General features: G+C 48.3%; 1 protein-coding gene across 2 annotated transcripts in view; it reads left to right on the top strand.

The window, feature by feature from the left end:
• Positions 1-20,568, top strand: part of LOC135903532 (uncharacterized) — a 195,602-nt gene that overhangs the window by 59,312 nt on the left and 115,722 nt on the right. Inside the window, exon 1 of one of the 2 annotated variants that reach the window (XM_065433840.1) lies at positions 3,038-3,141. The exons of the other annotated variant lie outside the window; for it this stretch is intronic. The gene's annotated coding sequence lies outside the window, so the exon portion shown is untranslated. Of the gene's footprint in view, positions 1-3,037; positions 3,142-20,568 lie in introns of those variants that run through there. 2 annotated transcript variants of the gene reach the window in all.

The following is a 20,568-nucleotide window of genomic DNA, read 5'->3' as shown; positions in this document are numbered from 1 at the left end:
TACGCTGGCGAGTGCCTGTCACTCGAATCGACGGCGCTGTGCGGCTGTCATTATACCACGCAGGGAGGGGCTGGACTCCCCCCTTGGCCAACAGCTTATAGCGATCTCGACAGCGGAATTAAAGAATGACGTTTTATACCGCCAAATCGATGGTACGTTTGGGACACTTTCCACGGGGGTATAATGTTATTAACATGGTAGGTATTCAGGTTAATCAAGATTGTAAGTAAAGATTTTCTAGTCCCTTAAATTGGGTTTCCCAATGTCCATGCGGAAAATAGAAAGATTAAGAAATTGCGGACACGAGTGGCTTGGCTGAAAAATAAAGGAAACTTCTGTAGGCATTAAATGGCGGAGTTGGCGTTTTCTTTTAACCGAGTTTCCCGTAGGGCTAGTTGGTACGTGATTTCGAAAAAAAAAGAACATCGCCAGGAAACGGGCAAGAAAGTGGGACACAGTTTTGTAAACCTAAGATTATAGGCGCAGAACCCATGGTCATTTTGTCAGCAAGTCATAACGCGGCCACTTATTTTGGAGCGTGTATTTCGAAAAGTTGCTTATAGCAAAAAATAAATTTCCAACGATACACTGAACGGAAATTGTTCTTTCGAACCTTACTTCCTCTCAATACCTCCTGGCAAGTACGACCGTTAGTATATCGTATCATGATATGATAGTTAAGCTCTTGAAGCCTGCGCGCTTTGAAGTACTACTAAGATTCGTGAAAACGCTAATTGTAATAAACAGTGCACTCGTGCCTAACATACCTGATTGCAAATATGGTGTATTCAGCAAACAGAGCAAGCAAGGTCACTCCTTGGTACTGGAGCCTATGCGAATTCGCGCAAGACCTTTAGATATATTTTGCATTAGTATTTAGTTTTTGCTTTTCTTGGGGCAATTGATGCGCGTATACCTCGGGAGCTCCGTGTCGGCTATAGCATAGAGCCACAGCTAGATGCACAGAAGTTGGGGGGACCACAGAGCTGCTCAAAGGTAGTGCCCTACATGGATGTTCCATGAGGCCTTTGAAGAAGAATACCGGGCCCGGTATTCACACACACACACAAACACACACAAAACAACTGTTATGCTTGAATTGTTCGTAAGAGCAAATGCAAATGGTTGTTCGCTTCGTAATGTGGTCTAAGTTCGATCGCTTCACCGAGAATTTCAGTGGAGCTTCGAGACAGAGAGAAATAACTTGTTTATCATGAGGGGTTTAGAAATAGACTTATCTTTAAGGCGCACTTCCACACCTTTTCACGTTGCCCAGAAGGGCCATAAAGCTAAGACTACACGTACACCGTGGCCAAGCTTTATGCTAAACACCTTTTAGTGTTAAATTCCGTAAGACTTCGACGTTTAATTCTGTTTTACGGAGGAAATTGCGTGGCTCATATGATGTATTGGCGAGAGACCTGCCGGTGAAAGGGTCTGGCATATCTGCAGGCATTCATTTCGCATTTGAGCTACTATGTGTACACTGAGTACATTTCAGGTTTCTCTCCTATAACAGTGACCGACGCTGTGTCCTTGCGCTGTAGTAACGCGACTTTGGCTCGCTCAGCAAATGTTCAGAGTCGTGCACTCTAATGGAGAAACACCTCGTCAGTAGTTATACCTTCGTCCCGCTGAACAGTTCGAACTTGGAATAGAGGCCTACATATTAATATTTAGTAGACAGCATATCCGTGTAAAAATTTGTAACGATCACTTTTCTCGCGACAGTGCAGAAGATACGTATAGAGGTTACACTCACGTTTACATTTACGTGCTTCCTTTAGGTGTTGGTCGACATTGAATGAGACGGGTAAATTGGCCGATATAAAGTAGCAATTCCTTTCGCTCGATTATAATCCTTGCTATCGCCCACTGAATCCTGATGATAACATTAAAGGTGGGGCGCGTTGCTCAAAGTAGGGATGAGGCACAAGAAAGGAAAACGAAATTAAATATAATCGTTACATTATGCGTGCCGTTATGTCCTAAACCAAGTAGACGATCAAAATCCTCAAAAATGCCCTCAAGACAAAAAAAAAGACAGAATAAAAAGAAAAAAAAGGGAAAAAAAAGACAACCATTCCACCCTGTGAAGACGGAATGGCAGCGAAAGCTGACGACAGTCAAAGCTCTCAAAGAAAAAGCAAATTATTTTCGCTGCCTTTCCATCTTCACAGAGTGGAATGGTTGTGTTTTTTTGGGCGTCGTTGCTCGTTCGGAGGTGCCCGGGCTCGCGATTGTCGTTTTCGTTCAGCATCGCGGGAACGGTCTTCGTCGGTGGTCATTTCGCGCCGGCGCCGTTTGCATTCTCGTTGTTGTTCCCTCCCGCGCTCCTCGTACGCATGTTGTTCTTCGGGTGTACGAAATATACGTGTCCGCCCCATCGATAACGCAGTTGCTGACCGATACCTCTGCGGATTATATACTGCTATAGCCTTGACTTCAACCTATTGTTCACAGCGAGCGTTCTAATCTGTTCCGCATTTTGACATCCGCATCGCCGTGCTGCACCCGTATACATATATAGGCTTGTTAGAAATCCTTACTTTCGCTTCTGCTGCCGGACGCTGAAAAAACTACGGAAGGCTAGTCATATACAGCTTTCGCTGTAAAACGTCATCAAAAATAGCCGCGCACGAAGCATTACACAGATGCAAAATCAGCATAAACCCTATTCTTGTGAGTCTACACTAACTGAATTCTTCACGCAATATTATATTTGTTGTTCACGCGAGTTCGCAGCTTTCCTTTTGAAAAGGCGCATGCCGTTGCGTTCCCAGTACGGCTGAACGCCGCACGGTTTTCCAGCAAGGAAAGAAGATACATAAGATTCGGGTTAGCATTTAGCACCAAGAAAACATTTCGCGCGTTCGGCGAAAACAATATCGTTAGAAGACGTCTGCCTATCTCGCACCCGCGTGCAGCACGATATATTCATGCTGCGCTGTTTATCGCTCTTCGCCGGAGCCATGCTTTAACTCGTCTGGCGCCGTGCCGCGTTAAATTGTCGCGTTTCCTGATTGATACTCTCGTCTCGGCGGGTATCCCCGAGCCTGCGGCAGTCATCCCTCACACCGCCGCCGCCACCACACGTTCCAAACTCCGGGAAAACAACGCGTTGCGTCACGTCGCCGCCACGTAAGTTTTCTCGTCATTTACGCGTTCGACGCCGAAGCGCGCCGCAAGGACGCAACGCGGTTCCGACGGCCGCTGCGCCTGTTTTAACCTTGTAACGTACACACACACACACGTAGATATATATATATATATATATATATATATATATATATATATATATATATATATATATATATATATATATAGATATATATATATAGATATATATATATATATATATATGTGTGTGTGTGTGTGTGTGTGTGTGTGTGTGTGTGTGTGTGTGTGTGTGTGTGTAGGCATGTTTTTGCGTTGTAGGCCACTGTTACTGCAGCACGACGCCGTGCAAGCGGCTGGGCGCGGCAAACTTAGCGCTATCACGCGACTTGCTCACGCGCCGCTGTCGGCTTCGTGGAATTTTTCGTCACCAACGGGTCGACGCAATCACGGCTCGTTGCGTATCTGCGACATGCGTACTCGAAGTTATTGCCCTCACTCAATCTATTCGTCTTCATCCTCTCTCTCTCTCTCTCTCGCTCTCTGATCACACTTTGCTGTATAGGAAAGTCTATAGACACCATACTCGCCAATGGTGCCAGAGTGTGAACCACGAATCCTAGCGCGTATACGCCTGCGGTGCTTCAAATGCACACAAGTCCTTGCGCGGCGTCGATCAGTCTGTTTGTACGATTGGCCGCGATAGGCTTGATTTCACAAGATTTCGCAAATCGAAAGACGGGAAAAAAAGGGGGGGAGGGGAAGAAAACCCGCCGTGCCGGTGGCACCTGTTGGTTGCTTTTTGCAGAGCTGTCTTTTCGAAGGAGTTGCTGCGTTATTTTCCTCTCTTAGCGTGCTTGATTGCTTTCGCTTTTCCTTCTTTGTTTTTTTTTTCCTGCTATCAGGCAGCGACACTAATTGGTATACGGCAGCCGTTCTGCATGCGCAGATTTCGTCGACCGTTCACGGAACCCAGAGTGGTTGACGCCCCTTCGCCTGACACGTCACAGACGATCCTTTGATGACGCAAAGTGACGACGAAGTGTCCCGGATGCCGTGCAGTACCGCGCCGGATACCATAATCAGCAACGTTCACTGTCTCCATATCTCGGGTGCGCTCATACTAGTCTAAATTTGGCACGAAGGAGCCTGAAGACTTATCGTTCGCTTTTACGCAGACACTTCCTTAAAGACGTACAGAAATGACACTTTAGACGTTCTCTGTTCTCGTTTTCTTTCTCCCTTTCCTCATTTTCTTCTTCTTTTTTCTCTTTTTTTGCTATAAATGGATGTCTTGGACCTCCATCTATATTGCACTGGCAAGCGTCAGAACGCCGTAAATAACTTAGAATAATAGCTTTTCTTCGCACCACCGTCTCTTTCGTGTCTCACGAGGTGTACATGTCGCGACTTCGTGAGGCAGGTTGTGGTCACCGCGCGAGCGGAACATCATGACGTCATGGCACTCGCTGCGGCTCGCTGTGTCGTCTGATGTACGCCGCTACGTCAGGCCGCGGCCAAAGAGTAGCAGCACAGCACAGAAGACGACCGAAGAAGCCGGATCGATTGCTAGCATTTTTTTTTTCGGATGACACTCTCTTATCGATATTTCTATGAAGAATAAAATTCAGTGGTGATTTAGCGGTAACTGCGAGAGAAATGAGGTAGCAATGCGTCGCTCCTCTCTTAGGGCCCCTATCCATGATATAAAGGGGCACTAAAGGTTACTATGAAGTCAAGTCAATGTGATAAAGCGATGCTATAGAACGTCTGAGGCGTCAATAAAATCGCGAACAGAGCTTTAGTAACCTAGAAATTGAGGTAAATGCGTGACATGATTTGAGACCCCCTAGCGACACTCCGGTACTAGCCCGATGACGAAAGCACTCCTCATCATAATTTATGTCGCTAGTACTCAACTACTCGTATTAAAAAGATCATTTCATTATGTTATAAGACGGAAGAAAACGCTACTTGTCTACTTTTGTTCGATTCTAAGAAATAATAACATTTTGACGTTACCCTTCAGTAGAATGGGTGGTAGAAAGGTTTCGTTTTCGCTCGACTCAGCGCGCTTTGGAGTTTCAGTTGTTTCCTTATCGCGTCGTGCTGCCCTAGTACTGCTCGGTCGCGAAACTTGGATTTAGAACAAGCAGCGAGAATACCACGCCCATGTGATGTCGTGGGATGCGCGAACGGTCCGCGGAACTTGGCCAAAGGCAGTTGCAGCGGCGAATCCAACATTACTTATCACTGTGTGCCAACGAGTGAACCTCCCCGTTCGAAGTGGTTAAGTGCCATACCTCGCCCATAGCGCGTTGGCAAACAGCCGAAAAATCGCATAGTGTGCTCGCTGCACTTTCGTCCAGAGCATTACGAGTTCAACGCCGACTTACTTGAGTCGTGTGGAGTGCCTTTCAAAGCAATGCTTTCCCGTAGCGCTGTTCCGTCGGTCTTGCCTGCATTCTCCGAAGCGCAAGAACTGCAGGTCGAAGACGGGGCGGTGCGTTCCGCATTTTGTTTTCACAAAGGCAAAGCTACAAATGTGCGAATTTGTACAGTCATGACGTACAGTTGCCGTCGTAGTAGTACGCAACGACGCCGGCAACGCGAGCCCTCAGCAGCGGGTCACGTTCATCAGTGCTTAAATTGCTGAAGTCGAGCCCAGCATCGCGAGCCAATGTGTCATTGTCAAGGTCGTCCATTGCAACGAGCGTCAAAGTCGGCGTCATAAAATAAAGAACCAGTTTATCGTCGCGTGTTTTCCCTTCCGCTAGCCACCATTTAGTTCCGCTTTCGCGCTGCTGTCGGCTCTGCCTTGGCTCTGTTTCTGGCCGCGCGTTTGCGTTTTGCGCAGAAAAGCCGTAGCGCTGTCTGCGGGCGCCGTTCTACTCACTGACGGCGCATGTCACTATGATACCATGACGTCACTACTCCTCGATTGGACGGCGGGCGATTTGAACTGCGCTAGAGGTACGCGGACGCTTCGGAACGCATTTTCTCTTAAAAGAATTCTCTTTTTCGCATGAAACAAGTGTTTCGAGGTTTCTGGGATGGTATTTCAATTGTGCACGTTGAGTTGAGTTGAGTTGAGTGGTTGTAGGCTACTGGTGGGATTAGCCTTGCAGTTGCTGCAAGGCTAATCACCATGGGAGGCCAAGATCACCATGTGCAGGCCAAATGCGTGTCCTGCAGGTAATTTGACTTTATATGCACCTTTAGTGTTCCTTTAAGGCGCGTTCACCGCATTACAAACTGCTATGCAGGAGCTCACTCGATCGACACACCACGTCTTGCATGCCTCTTCTGGGAGTGTAGTGCTAAGACGGCGGTCCGGAGCCGGCTATCTTCAACACACACACACACACACACACACACACACACACACACACACACACACACACACACACACACACACACACACACACACACACACACACACACACACACACACACACACACACACACGCACGCGCGCACGCGCGCACGCACGCACACACACACACACACACACACACACACGCACGCACGCACACACACACACACACACACACACACACACACACACACGCACGCACGCACGCACGCACGCACGCACGCACGCACGCACGCACACACACACACACACACACACACACACACACACACACACACACACAGTATATAGTACACGCATAAAAACGCATCGACTCTTCAGCCACGAGTTATAACTGCGCTAGAAGCTAAATGAAAAAAAGCAAAAAAAAGAACAACGCAAAGTATTTCTTTTACAATATTCACGTTGCCAACGTGTTCGATCGGTCTGTTACGTGCCGTTACAGAGTCATATCTCATAACTGCTTATCTGAATAAAATAACCATATATAGATTCTTTTTAGGCGATCTCAAATTATTCTTAGCCGATATTAGAACTTCAGAATATAGCTGCTCCCAGCCCGTCTTTTGTGAACTATATGCAAGATACATGGGATGCTATACAACAGTTGTGTAAAATGAGTTGTGTAAAGTGGTGACGTAAAGCTGAGGGCCGATTTTACATTCGAATAAGCGCACTGACCTAACAACGATTTGCAGAAGCCTCACCTTGCCTTATTGGTGCCCCAAGTGACGCCCATGTGTGGCGCGTCTTTCTAGTCACGTGACCATGGGCAAGCGCTGGCCGGATGGGAAAAAACGACGGAGCACAATGTTTCTTGCTCGGCAGGCCTGTCGGCAATTTCCTGGTTTAATCGCCATCCCGAGAGAAATGACATCACACCTATTAATTATATACCGTTATAGTGACCTGTTAAGAACGTGCGAAAAAAAGGAGAGTAATGTTATAAAACAACAATTTTTGGGGGGCAATGCAACGCGGTTGAGGAGTAAACAGGTATAAAGTGTCTGATCACAGCCGTATGGCTCCCGATTGAAGTCCTACTAATCGTTCGCTCAACGGGCCAAAGCGCTTTTCAAGCTTTCGGGCACGTTGCATCATCGATTGCCTGATTCATCGCTCATGTCTGCTTATCGTAGTAAAATTGACGACCTCGTAACTTAATCCTCAGGTGGTCAAGGTGAATCCGTGGAGCCATAGGCCCACTCTGTCATCGTTTGGTTGAATCCCTCGGATAATTATTAATCCAACCAAGGCAACTTCAAAGCCACGACAAAACCTTTCAGCACAACACCACAGCCATAAGTACGAACAAGCATGGACGCGTCTACAGCTCGACCCTGCGCGACCCTCTGCGGTGAAGCCGCTCTTCGGATTCCCTCGATGCGGCCTCTGCGGCCGAAGAGCTTAACTCGAGAAACATTGAAAATAAACAAAACAAGAAAGAAAACGAACAGATTCGGCGCATCCATGCCGCACCGCGAGCTTCAGCGGCCGCCTTCGCTGCTCATCCGTGACGGTCTTCAACCGCACACGCGAAGCAAGAATGTTTCGCAGAGAACGCGAAAGCGGACCCCGCACGCCGGGATGCCACGGCGACAGCGGTAACAACCAGAACGCACACAAACACACACGCACAGCGAGAGACACGCGCACGCTCAACAAGAGGCACGCACCAGAAGCGAAAGGAAAGCTAGGAGAGGAGGAGAACGCGCGGTACGGCCGCTGTTCCAAATAACCACCGCCTCTGGACAGGCACCTCTCCCTGCGATCTGCTCGACGCGGCCGATGCCCACTTATAATACTTCTTTCTGCGGTACTACTGCTATACCACCTCGCCTATTGCCAGCAACGAGGCCGCCAGCCCTTTTCCCTCCATTTCTCTTTTTATGCATAGCGTATATCTGGTCAGAAACCCGCCGCACTCTCGCGTGGTCGTGGCCCATAGGCGCGCGCATATTCACTCTCGGCGTTCTTCGGCTGTCACGGTTTGATGCTCACGTTTCACAACGCGGGGAGGAAGCGGGCCGCCGCCGCCGCTTCTGCTGCTGCTGCTGCTGCTCCGTGTTCACACATGGCGAAGGGGGGTGACCTCGAATGTAAACCGGAAGAAGGTGTAACGACGCGTCCCCAAATACAAATCTGACAGACAAGCCGGTCTGCGTGCCAGACCTCGCCTCCTTTTTTCAACATATATGTACATGCATGTGTGTGTGTGTGTGTGTGGTCTTTGTTCCCACAGCGCTATAGGCCCATGTGGTTGCGCAAGTGCGTAGCGAAGTGTGGTGAGCATATGCGCCCTGTTTTGTTGATCTGAAAGTAAACAAGAGAAGCGTTAGCTCCACAAATAGACAAGGAGAGAACGACAGTAACACGCCACATATTACTGTCACGCTGAAGTTCTAAGATAATTGTGCAACAAACTTGCTCAGTCTATCTTCTTAGTTTTGAAGTGAAAAAAAAAAAGGAAAGTTGCGCTCATTTTCGGATAACAGATTCTAAATGCCTCTCATTTCTGTGTACGTGTGTGGAGGCCTTGCCTTCGCCCCCCTTTTTGTCGTGTATTTGTGCGGTTCTGTTGATGTCAATGTATGTATGTATGTATGTATGTATGTATGTATGTATGTATGTATGTATGTATGTATGTATGTATGTATGTATGTATGTATGTATGTATGTATGTATGTATGTATGTATGTATGTATGTATGTGTGCGTGTATGTATGTATGTATGTATGTATGTATGTATGTATGTATGTATGTATGTATGTATGTATGTATGTATGTATGTATGTATGTATGTATGTATGTATGTATGTATGTATGTATGTATGTATGTTAACCAAACGTAGCGGCTAACCACGCTTTCATAACGTCGGTTTTGCGCGAAGTAAGGATTATTGTAAATGCAAGTTCACGTGACAGGCGTATTATTTGGACTTTCTAAACCAGATGAAGATTCATAACTGGTTTTGAGTCGGATATGGTGAATAGAGAAAAGCGCTGACCCAATATGGTGACGAAGAGCCGGACATGGGGTGCCCGTGCAACAAAGCTGGGATTCAAACAAACCCAGTCGTGGCGGCTGGCAGCAATAAACAGAACCCGGATGCAAACAGCGTCATTCTGGAAGTAACTGTTGCACATAAAGTCCGGGAACGTCAATCGAACCGAGTCTGCGAGTGCTGCAACCATCCCCGCACTATGCCGAGGTAATGTAGCGGTAGAGTCGCAAAAATGCCCAAGAAATGCGATGCAGTGAACGTCCTTTAAATCAGTGTAAGCGCCTTTAGAGCTCATATAGATGGTTGAAACACAGTTCGGGAAAACAGAGATGACGCGTGTTGTGAACTCTCTTATCCCTTTGATGCGCGTATTCTAGGGGAGCTTAAATCCAGAGAGAGAGAGAGAGAGAGAAAAGAAGGAAGGGAGTAGGGAGGAATGTTAATCAGATCAGGGTGTGGGCACGTATTCAAAAACTTTTTCGTAACTGCCCTTTGCCATTGGTCGTCCGCCTTCTCTTATTTTTCTGCAGTGATTAAAAAAGAAAAGAAAAAGAAAAAGTTATTTCGTGAATGCAGGCCCAGATTTCCTAATCTACGCTGCAGGGAAGAAAGGGGAGGGGAGCGAACAGGAGCACTTCTTATGAGTTGTGAATGCGAAAGCATTAATGTCAGATTGAACGCCGCTGAGCGGTCCTTCGTGTTATGAACTCGAGGGCAAGCGAGCGCGTTCAGACGCCTGGCGGCTTGGCGCGTTTTCATTTGGCCATACCTAAGTGAAGTTAGAACGCAGGGGAGAGCGTGCGCGGGAAAGAGACGCGCGAATGACACAGGCTTCCGAAAGTGAGAGCGAAGCTGACGTGGCGTCGCTGCGATGCCCTCTCCCCTCACGCAACAACTGGCGCGCTATTGCGGCAGCAGGGGAGGTATTCTGTAGGAGTCCCCCTAGTGGAGTGCCCATCTCAGCCGCTGCTGATTGGCCGGGGCCGCTCGTCTCCTCATCGCTCGTACAGCTGCATCCAATCAGCAGCGGCCGGAATGGACAGTCTACTAAGTGAACTGTTACAGAATACACTCCCCCCTCTCCCAGCTGTATCCTTTCGCCCCCTCTGCTCCATCGAGGCGCGCTCGTCACGTGGCGTCGCAGCCAATGGAAATTTAGGCGCCGTTTTTCGCTTGTCCCGACGACGGACGACGGCTTTTTCGCTCAGTGGGCCATTTGATGTTTTCGCATCGAGAGGAAGATGGATGAAAGGGACGACGTGGTGAATGCACGCACGCGCGCGCGTTCAGAGTCACGCAGTCAAAGACGTTCGCACGGGCCACTCATGCTCAATAAGCACAAGATCGTCTTCATTGCCATGTTGGCCGCGACGAGCAAAAGCTACGGCCTTCCAGTAGCGCCTGCACGGACCGCGGTCGATCGACCGATCCTTGCAATGCGTCGAAGAGTTATTGTCTCTGTAAATCAAATCGACGACAGTGGCGCAATAAACGTTCGATCTTATTCTTTCGCAGCCGCAGACATCGCACACGTCGCTGTCAGCCATTCCAATTAGAGTTGTGTTAGCCTTCGTGATGACAAGCGTCGCAATCACAGTCGACGCAGGTGAAGTGCGGGTGCAAGCCGGAGCTGCGACGAAGGGTTAAGCACGCCACTGCTCTCAAAAGTCTGTGTATGGCACAAAACTCCTCACAAATTACCAATCGCGAATGGTGCTTGATAGCTCGATGGTTCACTTAGTTCGTGTAGGTTTGGTCCGGCTTATATTTGGGGCATTCCACACTATACTTACGCGTGCCAGATTGCGAAGCTGCTTCGAAGTGTATGTCCTAGAGAGTAGTGTCGGAACGCATCGCTCTTGTTTGTGGGATGTTTTCGCTGCGTAATTATTTCCAGTGATCCTGCCATGAGCAGGTGTAAGCATTGGAGAGAAATTTCGCGTTTTTTTCTCTTTTACATGGTGGTAAAGTTTTACATGGTGGTAAACTCAAAATTCAGAAGCGCAAGCAAATAACCTCGTGGCAGCGATATTCGTATAAACAAGCCTCCGTTGATAGATATAACGACATCGACGGGTTTTTTTCCATCACCATGCATTTCTGGAAAGTGTGAGTGTTAATTCTGGTGCATTGTTATCAATATCCAGCCATCCATTCTTTCAGCATTCTACGTTATCTGACGTTTTGCGCACGTGCATGGTGACGTCGTCTATTAACGCACACATCGGATGTGCCCTTGTACAGCTTTCTTGTACAGTTCAACTGCCAACTAAAGTCATGCAAAACACTGCCCACATAGTTCACATTTACATTGACACATTATTAGATGCTGAGGGCAATTCCGGGTCGTGAATTCACTTTAAAAGTTTTGTGAGCAGCAACGTTAGCCCCCGGGTATTTTCCATGGCGTGTATACTCCATGCAAGATTGCGAAACGTCTGCGCTTCCTGCAAGCGTGCTTAGCTAGACGCACTGAAGGCCGTAATACATAACGTCGGATTTTGACGAAATCTCCAGCGGCGATTTCAAGGCGTTCATAAAACGAACGCGGAAGGAGGAAACAACACGACTTATTCCCAGGCTTACGTAGGCTTTGCATAGCGTTGAACAAGACAATGTCGCGAGCCAGCACCAACACTGCTCGCGGCTCGCCGAGCTACCTCGCACCTCGGCCATCAGGGTCCTCAACTGCGCTATCTGCGCGCGATTTTGCAAGATCGACGAGCTATGCGGCGAGCGGAAAGTGATCAGCCCCCCAGCGAAGCCGAACTGTGATCGATGCCACCCGATCCGCGGATGCCCCAATCCTGCCTTTACAGGGAGGCCTCTTTCGTCCGGGACGCGCGTCACACGGAGGGCCTTGCCCCATCTTCCTGGGGCACCCTTCTTTCTTTGTTTTTTTATTTCTTTAAGAGGAGCGGGTGTTTGGGAGAGGAAGCCAGGGCAGGTGAGGGAAGACAGAAACTCGGTTAGGGTCAACCTGCGCCGCGCAACCAACGCGTATAGAGCGAGCGTCGAGAGAAAGAGCGAATCCTTCAGTCAAACAAGGCGGCCCAACGAAGGAAGAACACGTCCGAACACTTTCTCCCGCCATTGGATGGGGGTCAACGACACAGCGCGGAACGCAGCAACACAACACAGAGCGCTCGCTCGACGTCTCTCGGCTGTTCTCGACCGGCGTCGCCGCAGCGATGTTCCTTTCGTTTGGAAAGGAGCGACAGGCTGGGCTGCGAGCGACGAGCGGTAGTCGCAAGTGCTTTTTGTTTTTTTCTAGTATTAGCTTATACGGCGGCAGCTGGCTGCGCCTGCCGAGGAAGGAGGCACTACAGCGAAAGAGGCGAAATGAGCAACGGTTGAAGGACGCGCGCGCTGCCCGTGCGAGGAGTGGCAGTAGTGGCAAGGGCGCTGTGGGCCGAAAGTACACACGTACGCGCGCTCCTGCTGCTGCTTCGGGCGCAGCACGCGTCGGGCACCAGCACTTCCCTCCTGTCGATCTTTTTTGGCGGCCGGGCGACCGACCGCTCGCTCGCCTCCCGAGAAAGAGGCCGGAGGGCTGGAAAGAAGCAGAAAGAAGCCACGCAAACCCATTTGACCTCCATTTTCGACTCGCTATGTACAGCACACGGGAAGAGCTCGCGGCACTTCTGGTGTGTTGTGCGCGTCCGGTCGCGTTCAGAGGAGAAGCTGCGATGCCAAGTAGTAAAGCAGGGTTTGCGACCGGCTGCATAACGTTTACGCACGAGATATATGTTCATATTCGGGTAGGGTATAGTTGGCAAGACGGTCTTGCTGCCCGTCGTCGTCTTTATCTACGCAAGACAAGCGGCTCGTAAGAATGTTATTGTCTCCCGTCGAGTCAACGACTTGCTCGCATAAGATCCGTACAGGATGTCTGTCATCCATGACTTGGAATGCGTTTTCCCGCTGAGAAGGATACAATTCTCGAGAGGCGAGAACCATCCTGTGTATAATTCGCTCTCTCGACGAGAACATTTGCCCGGAGTCTAGATTTCTAATTGGTGCCCACGCGCGCGCACACAGCTGACACAGGGAATACAACTGTATTTTCAAGAAATTTAGCCTAACTGATTCATTGACGATGGCCTTACGAAATACGTTCGTGCCGTGCGCGCGTGTTAGCAGACTGAAAGACGAGGAGAGAAGGCAATCTACAAAAAAAAGTATTTCTTCATTTTCCTTTTTTCTTGCCCTGTCCATCCTTGCATGGGATATAGGTTTCTTGCAGATGGTGCAACACATGCACACCCACCGAACCGCACGCCGAACCATTACAGCCACTGCTGACTCGGTCACGGCTGCGTGAAAGCGCCCTCGGTTACCTAAAGAATAAGTCTCTCAATTAGGTTCCTATAACGTCCAATGCATTGCAGTCATGTTGCACTGCTCCACGATGTGGGTGATAAAGCACGATTGTTCACGTTCATTACCTATTGCTCCTTTCGGTTGCAATACATGATACCGTATGCACGAGACTGGGGTTGGACTGGGCTGTTGCGGAGCCAGTTTCATAAGTTGTTCTGTACCGCCATTTGTTACATCCGAGAACGTGTCTTGCGCAGAAGATGAGATCGCGCGAAGCACTTTAACGACCACCCGCGATCGTATAGGGCATCACCAACACCTCTCACCCAACCGCCGCAACAGACTGATCTTTTCCCTGTCTTTCCGGCCGCACTTTCCCTTAGCGTTTGCAAGCTAGTGGGCGTGCCGGAAAACGAAACTTGCTGGAAGAAGGTAGGCCACCGAAGAGCGCAGCCACCAGGAAGCACAAGTTACCCGCATGGGCAGAGAGCGATATAGTAACGGAAAGAGGCGGCCGTCACCTCGTGTGTAGCGAGGTAGCACATATTTTATGTAATCTTATAAGCTACGTTTTCGCTAAAAGGTACGTGTGCCTCTTACAAATTAGAACGAGCAGATATTAACTAAACGAACGTGATGCTTTCCAAAAATGTTTACTGGAGGGCGGGAGAGAAAGAGAGAGAGAGAGATTTGTTTTACTTCGCGATGAATAACATCTACAACATTCGAAAGGCCTTCTTTGGTGGCTGATCGCTGTTCATTGATATTCGACAAATTGTCGACCACATTCATCTATCTTATTCGCCCCACGTTGGTGTCTTTATTCCTCTTTTATTTGTGCTTGACGTCCTTTCGCTCGATTCTTTTTTGACAACGTCTTCTTTTTTTCAATAAATGCATCGCTGTTCGCTGTGAAACAAAACATTTGTTTGCACTTCGTGTGCATCGCCTGAACTTTTTCTCGTCATGTCGTTTGCTTCAAAGCAGCGGGCCAGAGTGTCGTACGAGGAGCATTCGAAACACATGAAAATTCGGCAACTGGGCCGTTACACACTCGAGCCACTCATTATCGAAGAGGTTCTGTGGCAGTCTCAGTGCAGGAACATTGCATGGCTGAACAGTGGGAGATTCGCTCGTCACTCTAATTTTAGGAGCATTGCAACAGGAATGACCGCACACATTTGTGGGCGTCAACTACATATGTTCTTATACGTTGCCTTCATCCGTGTTAGTTTCAAATATGAACCAACTAGCCCCAATAAGAATTCTCATCACTATAGCACCGAGGACGTTGTATGCATGGTGCACGCATTGTTTCTGTTGAGTACCGATTTCTTCAAAACTTTCGGAGCCACTTCAGGAGTGATAATGCCTGCAGCCGGCTCATGTGACATGCATTGCTCCCGAATGGGGTATGGTGCTCTGAAGCTCAGGATAGCAAAGGAACGCATTTCAAATACGAACACAGGAAATGAAATAATGTTATTAATCAGTTTTATGTAAGTTGACAATTCGTTTTCTCTGAAAAAGAAAATATTAAGATGCTGTTTATTGCCACTCGAAGCCGTAACCAAACGTACGTCTCGCGTCTCAGGCATACTTTTCTTATTTTGCGGCTATGACGTGAATTATTTCGGGTCCGGGTTTCATTTGTCCGTGATAAAACGCAGTGCACAACTTTCGCTAAAATTATTGAAGCCACTGCGGGTGTGACCGGACCTGCCTTTAGTCTGCACAATGGAACCCTGGCAGAATTTTCGGCCGCTGCAAGCTGTACAGGTCGACAAGGACAGTTAGTTACAATCTTTAGAACTTCTCAAGGCTTAGAGAATCTCCGTCATACTCGGCGACAGCTCTTCTCGCTTTACCTTCCGCTTCGACTCTATATGAGCATGTACGCGCATCATACGACCCGTGCACTCCACGCGAAAATGTGTAATAAGTGCGTGTTAACGAAGTATATTATGTTCCATTTCAATTCGTTTACACAGTGGAAAAAAAAAAGACAAAATCGTTCACTCATGCTTAGTCAGCGTTATATATCTCCAGTGGCCCTGCCTTTATCCACGTCTCCATAGTTCATAAATAAATGTTTCCCTCTCTCCTATGACCCTGTGTGTATCTTTTAAAAGACATCCACGACGCCATATTATTTGTGTACCTTCATTCCGAGGTCGTCGAGTGGCATACGTGACCGACCATAGTACGCATATGGCACTGAAAAAGAAGAAAAATCACTGACGCGTACTTTCGAATTTCTTCGTCACCCTCGAGAGAAGGGTTGAGATCTCGCTGCCTTCAGAGCGCATCGCCTTCGTTATACCGTCTGGGGAGAACCTACATGCAACTCTGGTGGGAGCCTTTCAAGGATTAGGCGCTGCAAAACCGGCTGCGACGGATCGATGGCCTTAAAATGGCGGGGAAAAGAAAAAGAAACAGCCTTGTATACCTGCATATGAATTCGCAACAACTAAGGCATCTGGGCGATAAGGCGTCACCTCGATTGAATATCTAAGGAGAGAAAAGCGACTAAGGGCAGTCTCTCGCGTATACCTCCAAGTACGTCATACGGTAGATACCTGTGAGGTATTTCGATGGTACACCGTGTGAAAAAGAGGTGGATTTGACGATATAATTGCTTTCCGTCACGCTCTTTTTTGTTTTTTGTTATCATCGTGGAAACGTATACAGCAATTGCTGAATTTCTGCCTTTTTTGTACGGACATATTTGCTATTTAGCGCACAAATTTGAGGCAGAATGGACCGAAAGGGAGACACACAGAATAGATACTTTCAACAGTGGTTTGTGAGAAACCTGATTATTGGTTGACATGCACAAGGCAAAAAAACAACAAGCGTGCTCTGAGCTAGCGAGAAATGAGGAAAGAAGTGTCATTTCTTGCTGGCTCAGCATGTGCATGTTTGCTGTTTTCCTCGGGTATATCAACCCATGATCCGGCTTCTAATGAAGCATTGTTGTAGCACCTGTGTGTGCCCACTCCGGTCTGCCCTGCATCAAATTTCTGCGCTATAAGGAACTATAATGTATCCGACAACTTCTGTAAACGGCAGCTTGACATCGTCAACATGGTTTGTCGTGAGGTCGACACACAGTTGTATAACTTGACAAATCGACGCTATAGTTGTCCCGGCAAGTAGCGCACAATCCTGCAATTGGCTACGCCAAGTTTGTAGCGACATCAAGATGTCACTGTTTTTTTTTTTGTCCTAAATATCCCTGGCAGACACCTATAATGGGGGATTGGCAATAATTTGGGTGGTCAAGAATCGTCTAAGCGATATAGCGCCGTCATTACCCTCGGATTGGTTTGGTTTGGTTTGGTTTGCTCTCTATGGCAATGCATACCCACTTCGGGGGATCGGCCAAGATTTGGATGGCGTTAGGAAATTGCTGTTAATACTGAAATTTATGAAATTGTCCGGAGGAAATGAATAAAAAGTAACATATGAAAACTTTACAAAATCTCCCTGAAACAATTATAAATTCCTCCACAACTGAGCGAATATCCCTGTGGTAGTTTCCAAAAGTGGAGGCTCCTAGAAACATTCAGAATGGAAAAATTTTAACCATGTTGGCTTAGCCTTGTTTGTAATTTTCTATTTTCGTAAAGGAGAAAAGCGGTGGCAGAATAAGAAAAAAAAACATCTATAGTCTCATCATCTCCACAGATTGGGCGCAGTGGGAAGGGCGCCAGATCAGCCCTGTGACGATAAAAGTTTAATATTGGTATTCGGCGACGTAGTTGGGTAAAAATTACTTCAGTTTTTCTGGCGTGAAAAGGATTTTTGTGCCAAAGGAATAGCAGGTGTCGATATTCTTAAGAATGAGCTATAGCTGGCTTCAAAAACTCTTGAATAATTGCATATCTCCTGAATCTAGCAGTAGTCAGGTAAGCTGATGTAGGAAGTAATGATAACACAGGGCCACTGAGGGCCGCTTCCATGACACTGCCGGCCATTTCGTTTATGAATAATCCCTTATGTCCAGGCACCCAAAGCCCTGTAACTAAACTAGTGTGGGCAGGCACTAGAAAACTATATGTGCGCAAATGTACTCTTTATTCTGGCTCCTCCTCCTCTTCGACTTCTAAAAACTGTTCTCTCGCGTCATCTTCTTTCTCGGCTCCGTTACAAGACGCTTGCGGTAACTATATCGTTTGGTCCAAATTCAACATGCTAAATGAAGACCGCGGCAATTGAACTCCTACTCTCATATAAACAAGACGAGTAGTCCTTACATTATTGTGAGCAACGCTGGCAAACAGAGGGTTTGTGCAGTAAGAGACGCGTAGTTGAAGCTCGTTTCCATGCGTATACGCAAGTACCACAATAAGGCTGGTCATTTCAGCGCTCGGTGCAGAGACCACAGAAGGGTTGCCACTTTCCGGATTCCACAAGTGGATCGAGGTCACGCGGTGCGTGCTTTGCGACCGCATAACGACCGCGTGTACGTCCCTGCACACACACACAAACAGGGCATCGCGGCGTAAACTTGCACCGCGTTAGCTATGCATGCATAGTTGCTCGTGCTCACGCGATAACTGGCGCCGGGCGCTTTTACAATCACCCGAGACACTATTGTAGACGCGTCCTGGCCAAACTACTGTCAACGAGCAACAAGCGTCATACCTTTGGCACGAGAAATAGCAGATACGTATATAACGGCATAGTTCACAAGAGAGCAAAAATAGAGATACGGGAATACGAGCGGAAGGAAAACAACACCAGCGTTTACTCTCGACTGAGGGTTTACTACGCACGACAAACACGGTTGAAATCACAACTGCAATAACATACGGAGTCCTAGCATTCGCAAGCCAAGCCAAGGCAAAAAAAAAAAGCACGTCGAAGACGTCGCCTCGTTACTGCATCTCCCTGCCCTCCCACAACACAAACGCACACACGCACATAAACGCAAGCACGAACACACACGGACGGACGGACACGTGCAAGTGAATCCCTTGTTCGTATATATATATATATATATATATATATATATATATATATATATATATATATATATATACTGATTGAAGTTTCACTCACGCGTATATCTCTTTATTTTACGTCAATAAAGAGAGCCCACCCGTTGTGACCACACACCCTTCTCTGATGAACGGCCCTGAGAAAAACGCGCAAGATGGACACCGCCGTTTACATCCTGTTCGTCGCACGTGCACTCCTCCTACGGGATTTACACCGTGTAAGCGGGGTGTATCGCGCACGCGCGACGACGAACAAAAGCGAATCGAGAGCGCCGTCATCCGCAAAAGCAGCGGTCCGAGGCGAGCCGACGACGAAGCGGACGACGACTCCCTCCCGCATGCGGCCGCCGCCTCGGTCGTATACGGTGGCGCGCGCGCGCGCAGGCCACAAAATAAGCGGGCGTAAACGAACGCACGAAACAAGAAAACAAGAAACAGGAGACGAACGTAAGAGGCAGCGACCAGCAGCGGCGGCGGCGCGCCAGAGCAGCACCCAACCCGGTTTTGTTTTGGCCCATTGACGTCCTAAATACCGGTCTCCAGCGATGCCGCAGCGCAGCCAAACGCGAGCAGCTCGGGAGCGCACCTGTCAAATTAAATTGACCTCATCGCCCTTTTCCTCTTGAGCCTAAGTTGGACGCGGGCCACTCCCGCGCCGCAGACGCTCTCCTCGGCCGCGCGGTCGGCCCTGTCCCGTACCCCGACGGGCGCCCGTCCGCCCGCCACCGGCCGCGGCCCCCTTTTGTCCGGCGCAATCGCCGGCGCTCCCCGCGCACGCGACGGTCCGCGAGACCATCGCGCACTTCGCGGCGGCAAAGCACTGGCACAACTGGAGTGCCGTAATCGTGGTTCACCCAATGCGCAGTATTGCGCTGATTTTTTTAGCTTCTGCGACTGAAGTCGCGAAGCAAACTCGTGTGCTACAGAGGGTAAATAAAGAAAAAAAAATCGTGGCTATAGGAAGATATCACAAGCGGCCCTATACCACAAGAAGATGAGGCCCTGTGAGGATAGGAAAGGGTGTCAACTTGTCCTCCAGAATAGTTGCAGTGGCGCCTGGTGTACCACTGGCGCACGAACTCGACGTTACCTCGCGTGAAAGAAAAGAAAGCGTTCGAGTCTCACCTTGTTGCATCTGCCAATGCGACCAAAAGTGAGGAGCATCTGCATGCAACCTGTGGCGCCAAGGAAACATCGCCTATGGTTTACTCTATGTAGGTCTGCGTGGCGCGACCCTTTACTGCCCTTTGCCTTTGCCTGTGGGGCGCTGCCCTTCGCTACAGGTGGAGACAAGGTAGAGCTTGTAGTTTATACGTGCTTATGAATATGGGGGTTTGGGCACGTGCGTACGTATTCGCACGAGACACAAGCCCAGTGAGCTTTCCCTCTGAAATATATATATTTTTATACTTTGACATCGGTGATAGCATATGGTTATGGTGAGACTGCGCAAGAAAAACAACCTCTTGTACAGGCGAGGTGTAGTCTAGCCTACAGCGTAAGCTTTAAACAAAGATAAAGAAACGAACATGAAATAATGGGGCGTTAACAAAAAAGCTAACGGAAGAGAAAGTGGAAGTGCAATGCTTGGCTTATGCATTAAGGGCCTCGAATTACAGCATGTGAACAAATATAGGGGTTATTTCGTGATAATTTAACGTGTTTCATCAGCAGCATCCTTCGCATGAAAACCCCTTCGCCTTGAATTCTCTTCTTTTCGCAACCACACACATCGCCAACG

The sequence above is a fragment of the Dermacentor albipictus genome, chromosome 1, assembly GCF_038994185.2.
Source record: "Dermacentor albipictus isolate Rhodes 1998 colony chromosome 1, USDA_Dalb.pri_finalv2, whole genome shotgun sequence".
Taxonomy (NCBI): domain Eukaryota; kingdom Metazoa; phylum Arthropoda; class Arachnida; order Ixodida; family Ixodidae; genus Dermacentor; species Dermacentor albipictus.
The sequence above is the reverse complement of the archived record's forward strand: the minus strand, read 5'-3'. Positions and strand labels throughout refer to the sequence as shown.